Below are 14,232 nucleotides of genomic sequence, written 5' to 3' on the forward strand. Positions count from 1 at the left end.
AACATTTCAGAACTACAAGGGAGAGGCAGCTATTTGCAAAATAATAGGGTAGGCCAGGGAGTGGTGACTGTCACCATGGCAACCTTACATCCTCCTCCTTGTGCTGGAGGGGTCCCCATATCCCTTTGCTTGTGATGGTACATTGTGTCCTTGATATCCATCCCTATTCTCTGTGTAGGGCTGCCAGGTCCCTCTTCGCAACCGGCAGGTTTTGGGGGCGGAGCCTCAGGAGGGGAGGGTTTGGGGAGGGGAGGGACTTCAATGCCATAGAGTCCAATTGCCAAAGCAGCCATTTGCTCCAGGTGAACTGATCTCTATCAGCAGGAGATCAGTTGTACTTGTTCAAGTACTTGAAGGGCTGTCACATAGAGGAGGGTGCCGAGTTGTTTTCTGTTGCCCCAGAAGGTCGGACCAGAACCAATGGGTTAAAATTAAATCAGAAGAGTTTCCATCTAGACATTAGGAAGAATTTTCTAACAGTTAGAGCCGTTCCTCAATGGAACAGGCTTTCTCGGGAGGTGGTAAGCTCTCCTTCCCTGGAGGTTTTTAAGCACAGGCTAGATGGCCATCTGTCAGCAATGCTGATTCTATGATCTCAGGCAGATCATGGGAGGGGGGGCATCTTGGTCATCTTCTGGGCACTGGGTGTGTGTGAGGGAGGTAGTTGTGAGGTCCCTGCATTGTGCAGGGGGTTGGACTAGATGACCCTGGTGGTCCCTTCCAACACTATGATTCTATCTCCAGCTAGTACCTGGTTGGCAACCCTATACCTGTGAGAATTTCTCCCTGATACTCTGCCTTTACTTTCTGTCTCCTGTTATTCAGCCTAAACTGTGCTGTTCTCTGCATTAAAAATGAACACGTAAACATTCAGAAATGTGAGGGGTACCAGCCTCCAGGTGTGACCTGGGGATCTCCAGGGATTAAAGCACATTGCCAGACTACAGAGATCAGTTCCCCTGGAGAAAACAGATGTTTTGGAGGGTGGACTCTATGGCATTGTACCCCACTGAGGTCCCTGTCCTCCAGGATCCACCCTCAAATCTCTAGGCATTTCTCAACCTGGATCTGGCAACTCTACCCCCCACCCCCCGCTGGTGGCCAGAGAGACCTGGCAACCCTAAGTAATGCCATCCTCAAAATGGGCTTGTGTTCTGTTGGACTGTCAGATATATTACTGTCTTGAGTTGCCACTAGTTAATGTGGGAGCAACTGACGTACAGTAAAAAATTACTGTCCAAAAAAACAGTCTGTTTTGTTGTGGGAAACACTCTCCTACACTGCATGCCTCCTTAATTGCATTATAACTCTGTTTGTATCAAAGAAAGTGAGATTTTGAACAAGGTTTAGCCTGTTAGGTGGGGTTAGATCTACCCTGTTGTATCTGACTCACCTGACCTCTTGCACAGGGAAATGTTTCAAAGTATAACGCACCATGTGAAAAACACCCATATTTATCTGCCAGGTCACTGCTGCACGGGCAGGACAAGAACTGGCATTTCCCTGAATGGCACAGACTGACCTAGAATTAGGTACTTTCCAAACAAACTCTTCTCTGGCCAATTGAGTTCCCAATATTCAGGCTCCTGCTCTTCCCTCATTACCCCTCCCTTCCCTCTCACTAGTCTGGTGCAAGTGTCAGCCCCATGAGTTCACAGAACATAGAGTTGCCAACCTCCAGGTAATAGCTGGAGATCTCCTGCTATTACAACTGATCTCCAGCCGATAAGAGTTCAGTTCACCAGGAGAAAATGGCCACTTTGCCAATTGGACAATGAAGTCCCTCCCCTCTCCAAACCCCGCCCTCCTTAGGCTCCATCCCAAAAACCTCCCACCGGTGGCGAAGAAGGACCTGGCAACCCTAACGGAACATGTGGTGAGAGATTGGGTATGAGCATGCTGGCCGTGCCCCAAGCCTCCATGGAATTACCCGGCTCTCTGCAGGGAAACCGCATGGAGTAAGTGGCAAGCTCTCTCCCCCCATTATCAGCAACGGTTGGGGATAGAGTTGCCAGCTCTGGTCCCTCCCCTTCACAAACCCTGCCCTCCGCAGGCTCCACCCCCAAAATCTCCAGATATTTCCCAACCCAGAGTTGGCAATCCTATTCCCCATGTGTTCAGTAAACTCAAGGGGCTGTCATGTGTACCGGACTATAATGTACTGAGTTTCCCAACCATCATAATGTGCTCTGCACTGGTCTCCCAAACTTTGTAATCCAATACCTATTGCCCAGGGCAAATATCTGATCCTTAAAAGTCATTCAACTTCTGCTGTTCTACAGGCAATGGGGCATTTTTACAAGTATAATCTCATTACTGCCAGTTTGGAGCAGTGGTGAGAGTGTTGGAGGAGTCCTTGGAGTTCAAATCCTCACTTGCTTGGGTTTTCACAATCTCTCTAGGAGTTACATATCTAGGATTCTCAACTCATAACAGGCCCAACAAAAGGGATGCTAGCAACGTAAAATGTGGGCTTAAAGGTCATGCGATGTTCTGTAGTGGGAGAAACTGTACATGTTAAGCTTTGCAGGGCCTACACAACTTGTGACCCAACATGTTGCATACCCAGGGTGGGACCTGGAGCCCTTTTGGAATTACAATTGATCTCCAGACTACAGCGATCAGATCCCCTGAAGGAAATGACAGCTTTAGTATGATATACCATAGAGACTAGAAGAAACAGAAGTCCTAGAGTGGCCACAGAAGGTTGACACTGTAGGACTTCTGCTTCTTCTATGATATACTGTATAGTCTCAATGGTATACTATACAGATTAGGAGAAAATGATTGACTGTGCCTTGTAAAGACAACAGAGGTCAAAGGTCAGTTTTGAGAGCAGGGTTGCAAGGTCCCCTTGGCCTCTGGTGGGGGAGTGGGAGGTTGGATTGCTAGATTCAGTTTAGAAAATACCTGGAGATTTGGGAATGGAGCCTGGGGAGGATAGGGGCCTCAGTGGGGTACAATGCCAAAGTCCACCCTGCAAAGGGTCAAAAGGTTAGTATGACATACAGAACACATGCATACAGAAGCCTACACGTGATGTAAGGTGGGAGGAAAAGGTTGAGGGAAGTGATATGGGCAGGGAAATTTAATTTTGCAATGTGAATGTTGATGGAAGTGACTTCATAAGAAGGGCAGGAGTTGAAGAAGTTGACGTTTGACCTGGACTGCATAACAGGATGTAAAATCATGGGACATGCTATCACATCCCCACTGAACTCCCTCTGTGCTCTAAATTCTGCCCTCCCCAGTTTCTACCCCAGATCTCAAGGAATTACTTAAGCAGAGTTGGTAACCCTGTACAGCCCAACACCTAGGGTTGCCAACCTCCAGGTACTAGCTGGAGATCTCCTGCTATTACAACTGATCTCCAGCCAATAGAGATCAGTTTACCTGGAGAAAATGGCCACTTTGGCAACTCGACTATGGCATTGAGGTCCCTCCACTCCCCAAACCCCGCCATCCTCAGGCTCCACACCAAAAACATCCCGATGGTGGCAAACAGGGAACTGGCAACCCTACCAACAGCCATTAATTGTGGCCTGCCTGAGTGAAAAAGCAGTTTTTTCATTCATTCTTCTCATTCTCCTCTGTCCTACTCACACAATTTTTACTCCATTCCGGGTAGGTGGTACTCTGCTGGGCTACCATACATGGCTGTTAAGCTACATGTGGCTTGGTGGGTTACAAGTTTCCCAGGCTTGTGTTAATGTCATAGGAGCCCCTGTGACTGGCGTTGGATATCCTAGACATCTTCTCTTTCATGGAGCTATGTAATGGTTTTTGTGCTTATTGAAGACATTCTTTCTGCCTCATTGATTTGCATAATGTTCTGCCTCCCACACTTGAGAGTTTTCCCAGATTTTATTTAGACCAGAGTTATTCTCCTGCCTGTAGAGTTGCCACCTGACCGGCTTGCTGTGTAGCAATCAGCACGTGTTACTTTACGCAGCTTGCCAAAAAGATCACCGAAGTCTCTGCATCAAGGTGGAAGCTCAGCTACAATCACTGGTTGGAAAGTTGGCAATTACCCCATTTCGCAGCTGCAAAGGTCTAGAACAGCATCTAAATCATTTACAAGGCAAGCTGATAATTTTCATTTCTCTACATATTGCGGTGCCTCTACATATTCGCCAGCCATTTGCTACAAGATTTACCTCACAGACAGTAGGTCACATTCCATTTGCCATGTCACCATTCTGCAGGACCCACCGATAACCAGTTTTATCTGTGGTACACAGTGCTACTTACCAGCTTGGGCTTGTTTACTAGCATGTTTCCACTAAAAGCAAAATCAGGCCAGGGTAATGCTATGGTCATGTCACATAAGAAGAAGAAGATTTGGGTTTTATATGCCGATTTTCTCTACCTTTTAAGGAGAATCAAGCCAGCGTACAATCTCCTTCCCTTCCTCTCCCCACAATAGACACTTTGTGAGTTAGGTGGGGCTGAGAGAGTTCAGAGAGAACTGTGACTAGCCCAAGGTCACCCAGATGGCTTCATGAGGAGGAGTGGGGAATCAAACCCAGTTCTCCAGATTAGAGTCCACTGTTCTTAACCAATACGCCCCGCTTGAGGCAGCTGTCATACACTCATTACAGCCAACACATCTCACTACTTCTTAAAATTTGTTTTTAAACCTCAGTTTGGCTAATTAGGACCCTACATTTCCAGGTTACCTTAAGGTTGAGGACCATGGTTCCCATATGAACCTGTCAGAGTTTTATGACCCTCTTATTGAGCTCTGCTTTATATCCAGCCACCATCAGACATGAGATGAGTGGCCATGGGGCTTTTTCAGTTATAAACAGCCCTGGGGCATATTTGTGTATAGTTTTCTCAGCAGTACCTGGAGGTTGGCAACCCTACGCATATATGTTTGGGAGAGGCACTGTAAAAATGATTTAAATAAATCAACAACATTTGAGGCCCATTTGAGAGGTAGGATACAAATATTTTAAATAAATAAATACAAGAATTGCAGAAGATCACCCAATGAGAAGATCACTCAGTAAAGGCAGGGCTTCAAAGCAGATCTGTTTGATCCAAGTTAATTTTTCTATCTGTTGGAAGAATGTGTGTGTGTGTGAAGGGCCATCAAGTCGCACCCAACTTATGGTGACCCCTTATGGGGTTTTCATGGCAAGAGACTAACAGAGGTGGTTTGCCAGTGCCTTCCTCTGCACAGCAACCCTGGTATTCCTTGGTGGTCTCCCATCCAAATACTAACCAGGGCTGGCCCTGCTTAGCTTCTGAGATCTGACGAGATCAGGCTAGCCTGGGCCATCCAGGAAAGGGTGTTGGAAGAATACATAAACTTTAATTTTCCACAGGTCAGGAATCCAAAGTTAGACCTTCCTTACAGTAAGAAAACAACTAGTGTTGTAGTAACACTGCCATTCAGGGTGTTAAAGAAATGCCCTCCGCATAATGACACATCCTAAACATGAGCTATGTAGCGATCTGAAAATGTGTCCATTTCTAAATGAAGCCAGATGGATTTCCAAACAAGGAAGGAAGAAGAGCCAGGCCCCAATCTGCTCTATGTATTTAAAAGCTCAGGAGAAATCAATGCACAAGCGAATAAAGACATTTGGCCCAGACTGCTTATTTGACATTTGTACATTTTCCTAGCAATCTGTGGTTGTCATGGAATGGAAAAAAAAAAGGTCAACCCATTCAATATGAATGAAGCCTACATCACAACTCTATTCATTCTCACTACTGGCCAGCATCTAAAGAGTTATTTTAGATGAGGACAATAGTTTTGCACATGGGATAAGATTTCTGGCCTTTCCACCCTTCCAAACCGGAGGCTGGTGTGTCCTGGTTCCTGGTTCCACCTGCTTTTTAACCATCATGCCTCAGTATCAAAAGTGCTTTGTCCCATGAGGGTCCACAGTATTAGAATCAGAAAAGCTCCTCCAGCGTGTGGAACTAATTACATCCTGGTCATGACAATCCTTTAGCTATACAACTTTTCAAGTTCCGGATGTTTTACAAACTTTACAAATTCTTTCAAGAATCATTTGTAGTCTTATCAAGCAGAACATCCAGTGTATTTACTGACCACTGTGGCAACTTGCAGAGTCTAATTAAGATCTAGGTCTTTTTGTTTAAGTTTAAACTGCTCCCATGAATTTTGGTAGGTTTCTGGAAACACAAAGTGCTTTCTTGAACTGTTCCCAACTTGCTGGAAGTCTGGCCCAATCTCATCAGAACTTGGAAGATAAGCAGGGTCAGCCCTGGTTAGTACTTGCATGGGAGACCACCAAGGAAGTCCAGGGTTGGTACATAGAGGCAGGCAATGGCAAACCACCTCTGAACATCTTTTGCCTTGAAAACCCTAAGGGGTCACCATAAACCTGATGTGACTTGACAGCACTTTACACACACACACAAGAATCTTGTCAGGCTTCTTAGTACGGAAAAATATTCAGTTTTAAAATATTATTAGCTTTAGCGAGGAGTATTAACGTTTTAAGCAAACATAATTACAAATGAAAATAAACAATCTAGATTAAATGTAAATTAGAGAATAAGTGTTGATGTATTTGTTTTAGTAAAGAATACAGTGTAAGACCAGACTAATAAAAAAGACACTAACTGATATAGAATGTACTAGCTCTGCTCTGTTATTCGAGGAGGATCGTGTCATGGATATGAAGTTTAGGGGGGGTTGTGTATAATTTGTATGTGTTCTACAAAAAAAATAAAAAATAATTTTAAAAAAGAATCTTGTCAAGATTTTATCTACAATTAAAGAAACAAAAAACAAACCTCCTTACTGTGAAATCCATCCTAGCCCTGATTCAGAGCAATATTCACAAAATATATGGAATGTAGTATTGCTGCAAGCATGGCTGGAAGAGGGGATAACCTAACTAGTGTGGTATCAGGGATAGACTTGGGCTGGGGAGTGCTGGATTAAGTTCCACCCCTTAGCCAGGAAGCTCACAAGCTTAGCAGTGACGGGATAAGATGAAAAGTTTGTTAAATGGCAGGAAATTGAGAATTTTAATAAATGAATAGTTCTTTGCAGCAGAGGGCAGTGGGATCCCACAAGAATCGGTATTGGGACTGGTGCTATTTAATTTGCCCAAACGTGATTGGGAATTGGGGGTCACCAGCATAGTAGCCAAGTTTGCAGATGATATTCGGTTATTCAGGATGGAGAAAACGAAGTTGGATTGTGAAGAGCTACTGGAGGATCTCTCTAAATTGAGTGAGTGGGCAACAATGTGACAAATGGAAGTTCAACGTGGTTATGTATAAGGTGATGCACACTGGAAAAAAAACACCCTAATTTTAAATATATGGTTTAAGTATAGGGTCTGAGATGACAGACTGAGATTGACCAGATCTTGGGAAAGGTTGGACAGCCTGGGACTTTTCAGTCTAGAAAAAAGACGACTAAGGGGAGACATGATAGAGGTTTATAAAATTCTGCATGGGGTAGATAAAGGGAAGTTTTTTGTCCCTCTCCTATAATACTAGAACTCGGGTTGCCCAATTAAATTGTTAGGAAATAGGTTCAGGACAGACAAAACAAAATACTTCTTTACTCAATGAGTAATGAAAATGGCAGAATTCACTGCCAGTGGAGGCAGTGGTGGCCACAAGCACAGATAGCTTCAAAAGGGGTTCAGACAGATACTACTAGTCATGGTGACTGAAGGGAGCCTCCATCTATGGAGACAGCAAACCTAGTAATACCAGTGCTGGGCTTAGCCTCTATGCCCCGTTCGCTTGGGCAGTTGGTTTGGCCACAGGATGCTGGACTAGATGGACCTCCGATCTGATCCAGCAGGATCTTACGTTCATATATTCTCATTGGATGGCCTTGAGCAAATGACTGTCTCACACATCCTAAGGTTTTGCCTTGGAATTGCCACTCTCTAGATGCACATTTTCCCCATCAGAATTCTCAAAAGTCAAGAATAAGCTTCCATGCAGAGTTTTGAGAATTCAGATGAGGAAAATGTGCATCTAGAGAGCAGCAAATCCAAGGTTAAACCTCCCATGCACAAGCGGCCATATGTTAACCTTACAAGCACCATCAAAAGGTGATCATTCCATTTAAGCCATCCTGAGATATACTTGGGGAAAGCATGATAAACATGAGATAAATATTGCTGCAGGGGATAATCACTGTTTGGTGCTCTTGTTTTTATATATAAGGGAAAGGCCTCAAGGTATGGCTAGAGAAAGGAAACAGTCCTGGCTGTTTAAATAACTAAGAATTAAAGAATTTAAATAACTAAGGGGAAAGGGGGAACAGGGAGAAAAAAATGTTCTGAAATTGCAAGGCATTGCTGCAGGGGAGGAAGGTAAGTAACCTTGCAAATGTTTGTCCCTTTAAAGAAAAAAATGAAGAGACTTCACCAACAGAGCACTTTGGCTATAAAGATTAATACAAAATCTTGCCAGTTGTGATGCTAAATGTGAATGTTATATCTGGATCTATGGGTCATTAATAGCCTATTAGAATCTTTTGTGGCAGAAACAACCATTGAAAAGAATTAGCCAGGGCTCAATTGTGATTGAAAGGACTCAATTCATAGTATAATTTGAAAAACTTGCAATACTTTTTTTGGGGAGAACAGAATGTAAACATATATTTAGCAAGCTTTAATAGTCATAAGAAGGCCTAAAACTTATAGACTTTCAGGAGGCGAATGGTTAAATTTCAATGCTCATTGATTACAAAGAAGTAAAGAGGAAAACAAAAGGGAGCGTGCTGAGCTAAGCTGTAGAAGCACAATACCCATTAACTCAGTAGATATGCAGTGAGCCTTTCTAACAGAGTTCCAAAGCAGACTCCAAATGGATGACCTTCCTTGCAGGCAATGGAAGCAATTCTCAAAGCACTATTTCTGATCCTAACTGCATTTCTGTCATTTTTTTGTTGTATTGAACCCAGTGCATACAATAGGATCTCTTATCCGAAGATCAGTTCTAATATCAGTGAAGAGCCTTCAGGGTACTGTCACAGGTGGGTGTTATCAGACTGAACAAATCTGATCAAGGAATATGTGCAAGTAAAAAGGGCCCACTAGACACAGAATTGTTACAGAACACCAGTCTAACAGCACACCCCGCATCTATGCTTATATCCTTCAAGACAGCAGTGGGGGAGGGGGGCTGAAGTTAAGAGGTATGCAAATCATTGCAAGATCTGAGCAAGGCTGTCAAAGACAGGGCATTTTGGAGGACATTGATTCATAGGGTCGCCATGAGTCGGCACTTAACACACACAAATCATTCTACTCCCATGTGGGGGAAATGCTGGATGGAATCCTATCAGCCTTGGTAGACATTCAATTGCACTTAATACAATTGCACTCAGAGCATACTGGATCCCTAAACATACCCAACCAGCAATCCAATTAATAGATAATTTCCTACATGTTATGTTGGTGCAAAAATCAAGCATATTTTCCTGGTATATAAATGTGTTCTTAAAATTCAAACCTGCTGTTTTACATTCAGACTTCTCCATGGACTATCTATCTCCTGTATGGTCCCCGTTTAAAGGCCAGGTGGATACATAGGGCCATGGTAGTTGCAAAAAGGCCAGTCTTGCGCAACTGGCCTTTTGAAATCCTGAATCACTCTTTCCGTTCACGTGACTGACTCAAGTGGCTGACTTGGCAGTGAAGGGGGACACACACATTGCATATTCAAACACAATACAGACAATACTTTGAAAGCTAATTCTCATTATTTTATTTTTGGACAGCAAAGAAAATGACATCATCTCCCCACCCCCTTTTGTCCATTTGCCCACCAGCACCAGCAAGTTAAAGCTCAGTTTTGCTTGTCTGAACTTGCTGGATCTCTCTTCCTGGAATTTGGTTACCACGCACTATGTACTTATTATGTCACACTCAGGTTCCAGCAAGGTCACCCTGTTTGTCAGCTGCAGCCAAAATAATGACAAAGAGTCTTATGGCACCTGAAAGATTATCAAAGTAATTGTAGCCAAAGCCAGCGTGGTATAGTGGTTAAGAGCAGTGGACTCCAATCTGGAGAACTGGCTTTGATTCCCCTCTCTTCCACATGAGTGGCGGACTCTAATCTGGTGAACCGGATTGTTTCCCCACTCCTCCACGTAAAGCCTGATGGGTGACCTTGGGCTAGTCACAGTTCTCTACGAATTCTCTCAGCCCCACCTACCTCACAAGGTGTCTGTTGTGGGGAGAGGAAGGGATTGTGATTGTAAACTGGGTTGGATTGTAAACTACTTTAAAAGGTAGAGAAAGCCGGCATATACAAACCAGCTCTTCTTCTTTCATGAGCCAGAACCCACTTCATCGGTTGCGAAATCTCAAATTACACACTCAGGATAGACCACAATAAATTTACTAGTCTTGAAGATGCCACTAGACTCTCTTATTTTTGACGTGACAATAAAAGAGGGGGTGCTAAAAGAATTATGTGGGCTACCTCAAATTCCTTAGTAGGATGGGATAAAAATGTATTAAAGTACACAAATTAATAAAAGCTATAGAAAAACAATAAACATTCTATTGCTAACAGAATAACAATGCATCCTTAACTCCTGGCCCTGGATCTAGATACAGAAGGGGGCTAATGTCAGCACATTATCCACGCCCCCCCCCACCTCTGCAACATGAAGGTAGGAAGGACTGCATCTCTGTATATACTATTTCCCATAGTGGATAAATATGATTCCATGACCATTCTCATCCATACTCAGGGGGAGGGGTTTGTGGCTCAGTGGTAGAGCATCTGCTTGGCATGCAGAAGGTCCCAGGTTCAATCCCCAGCATCTCCCGTTAAAGGGACTAGGTGAGTAGGTGATGTGAAAGACCTGGACAGCCACTGCCGGTCTGACAGACTTTGATGGACCAAAGGTCTGATTCAGTATAAAGCAGCTTCACGTGTTCATGTAAGAGTCCTGATCCCCTGATCGCTCTATTTTTTGTTATTTTTTTAGGGCAGCATCTGCAACTGTCCATCATGTGTAATGTCTTCACGTAATGCCATGATATATCTTTGGGACCATCTCTCCTGGTATGCCCCTCAAAGAGCGCTGCACTCCGCAAATAACAACCTAAAAGTGTCAGGTTGTCCTCCACCAGGGCCAGGGCCTTTTCTGTCCTGGCCCCGGCCTGGTGGAACTCTCTATCTAGTGAGACCAGGGTCCTGCAGGATTTGATGCAGTTCTGCAGGTCCTGTAAGACTGAGATATTCCACCAGGCCTATGGTTGAGGGCAGCGTTTCCATCATAGCTGGCCTCCCTTCCTTCCCCCCTTCTTCCTTCATTTGATAGAATGGATTGATTGGGGGCCCTGACTATTCTCCCCTGGGCTGGCTGCCGCCCTGCGTGTTGCAAATTATGCACCCACTGGATTTTAGAATTACGATTTAGGTTTTAATTGTCAATTATATTTGTATTAACGCACTGATGTCTGTATCAATGTTTTAACATTGTAAGCCGTTCAGCGCCCAGCCTTGGCCAGGATAGAGCAGGTCAGAAATTCAATAAATAAATACTGAGGAAACAAAAAGGAACACCTTCAGGGAATGCAAAAACAAAGGACACAAGAAGATATATCGAAAAAAGGGGTGTGTTGTAAACTACAAATTGAAAACACCACCTGAACAAATGTCACCAGCATACAATAGTAAACAATATTCAATATACCAATAATGTGTGTAAATATACAGAAAAATAATGTGTGTAAATATACAGAAAAATACAGTATAATTTCACATGGTATTTTCTATTTCCACCAATACACCCCTATTTTTATATACCTTCTTGTATTTGTATACTTTGTTTTTGCATGACATAAGAACGAATATCTCAAAGGGCAACACTGCTGGTGTTGGGTTCATCTGATTCTAGACAGCTGGAAGAACCATTTTGCCTCTGGGTAAGCAACCTGGATCAGCATGAAGTCACTGCCTTTAGTATACTGTGGGGCCTCTGTTCTGTTTCTCTTACATGTACAGATTGCACTCTATATGGATTTTAATCCCAGTTGTTTAAGACTGGCTCCCACAGGTTCTTTCCCTGAATGTGTGAAAAAGTCCTTGGAATTAATGAGCAAGCTCTGATAGTTGTCATTGGTGCTCGATCCCTCATTTCATGCTGGTGTCTCTTTGCAGACTGCTGTTGTGCTAGGAAAACAAGGCTGCCGTTCATATAGCACCAGCAGTGTTCATATAGCACCGCCACTGCGATTTACAGAGTAACATCAGCTAAATAAGACATGTTCCTTCTGCCAGTGTAGAATCTAAATTTCAACAGTGGGTGAAGGAAAACAAAGGAGGGAGGAAAGGAATGGCAGGAACAGAAGTTGTCACAAGAAACAAAGATGAGAGGAATGGCAGAATGAAGGGTAAAAAGGGATGAATAGGAGCCAATGCAGGATCAAGAACAAAAGTATAGCTGCACTAGTTTAGTTTCTGAGTAACATCACATCTGGATCGTTCTAGAAATGTACACTCAGCCATCATTTTCAGAAATTACTTTACACCTTCCCTGCTCAGACCTCCTACTCTTTAGCCTGATTCAGGCACAAGGGGGGGGGGCATTTTAAGCAACTGCTCTTTTTTGGCAGCAGCTGCCAGAACAGGTTTATTGATGTTTATTTTTCTTCAACCTCTGTCTCATGCCAGCTTTTATATACAGATGGCATATACCTTATGTAAAGCCTTGCTCATAATAAATGTGGGTTCTGTTCTACATGCTGGGAGTTTTATTGCTTTGTGTTTCACAGTACCTTATAGACCAGTATTTTCATCATAACTGCAGGGCGTATTGCCGTAGGATTTCGTTCAACATGGAGAAGTGTCTACTTCTGAAATTCATGTAATCCCTTTATGCAGGAGGGAGTAGCTGGTATAGTCAGGGATACTGTTATTGGACATAGTGTTATTGGTGAGGGGCCGTGGCTTAGTGGTAGAGCATCTGCTTGGCTGCAGAAGGTCCCAGGTTCAATCCCCAGCATCTCCAGTTAAAGGGACTAGGCAAGTAAGTGATGTGAAAAACCTCTGCTTGAGACCCTTGGAGAGCTGCTTCCCATCTGAGTAGACAGTACTGACTTTGATGGACCAAGGGTCTGAGGTTCAGTTTAAGGCAACTTCATGTGTTCATGTGTTTATCTGGAACTGATGTGTAAAAACTGAGGCATCCAAGTAGACTCTTAGTTCAATCAAATCCAGCAATTCTTGTAGCCATCTTTAATTCACCTGCTCATTGTAGTATCTGAGAAAAGCTTGAAAGCATGGCCCACAATGCCAAATTAATTTTTTTAATCACTATTGGTATTTAACACTTAAAATTCCATTCAATTTGGAGTATGCTTTCAAAGGCATCAGTCCTTCATAAATATACATTATTTACCCTCATCCATTTTATAGGGAAACAAGGCAGATTTTTCAGTCCCTTTCAGAATGTTTTGGCGTTAAAAGTTCGACAAAACAGGGGGCAATCAAAGGTAAAGCAACTACACACTTTCCACATTCGGAGCTTACAGCTATCCTAAATCTGGTTTCTCTCCCACTCTACTTGTGCAGTCTTACTCAGGAGTAAGTCCATTAAGGTCAACTGAACTCACTACGAGTTAAACAAGCCCATAATTGCAACTGTATTCCCTTTTCCATGAGGCCACAGCTATCAAGCGCAAGGCAGGCATCCCTAACTGGCATTTGTCTATAGAAAAGCCAGCATTTTGCCTTTGGCATCTAAATCTAAATGCTACTTAAAGCCATTTTTCGCTCTTCTCTCGATGTTGGTCCATGTGTGAGAACTACAAAGGCCGTTTTCAATGCTATTGCATTAGGCTTCTTAACCGACAAGGCAGTGTTTCAGCCTTCTCGCGCTTTCCAACCAACATGTGATCGAGACGTTAAAAGCACCGTTCGTTTGTTGGGCTGTTGATTATATTACTGCCCACGACCAACAATACAAATGGCAGCTTCCTGGCTTTAGGGCTTCCCTTGGCCCCTCCTGCTCAACCTTACCGCATTGTGAGTTCATACAGAGAGAGGTGTTATCACAGATAGGTTTATGCTCATTGCGAGAGGACTCCCTCCTCCAACCCCTTCGGGAAACTCACTGGGGAAAGTAGAAAAGGGCCAGAGTCCAGTAGCACCTTAAAGACTAACCAAAATATTTTCTGGCAGGGTATGAGCTCATAGTGGGTAGCCGTGTTAGTCTGTCTGCAGTAGTAGAAAAGGGCCAGAGTCCAGTAG

General features: G+C 43.6%; 1 protein-coding gene across 1 annotated transcript in view; it reads left to right on the plus strand.

The window, feature by feature from the left end:
* RTBDN (retbindin) overlaps positions 1 to 14,232 on the plus strand; it is a 128,015-nt gene that overhangs the window by 26,776 nt on the left and 87,007 nt on the right. The gene's annotated exons all lie outside the window — the stretch shown is intronic.

The sequence above is a fragment of the Euleptes europaea genome, chromosome 1, assembly GCF_029931775.1.
Source record: "Euleptes europaea isolate rEulEur1 chromosome 1, rEulEur1.hap1, whole genome shotgun sequence".
In the NCBI taxonomy this organism is placed as follows: Eukaryota; Metazoa; Chordata; class Lepidosauria; order Squamata; family Sphaerodactylidae; genus Euleptes; species Euleptes europaea.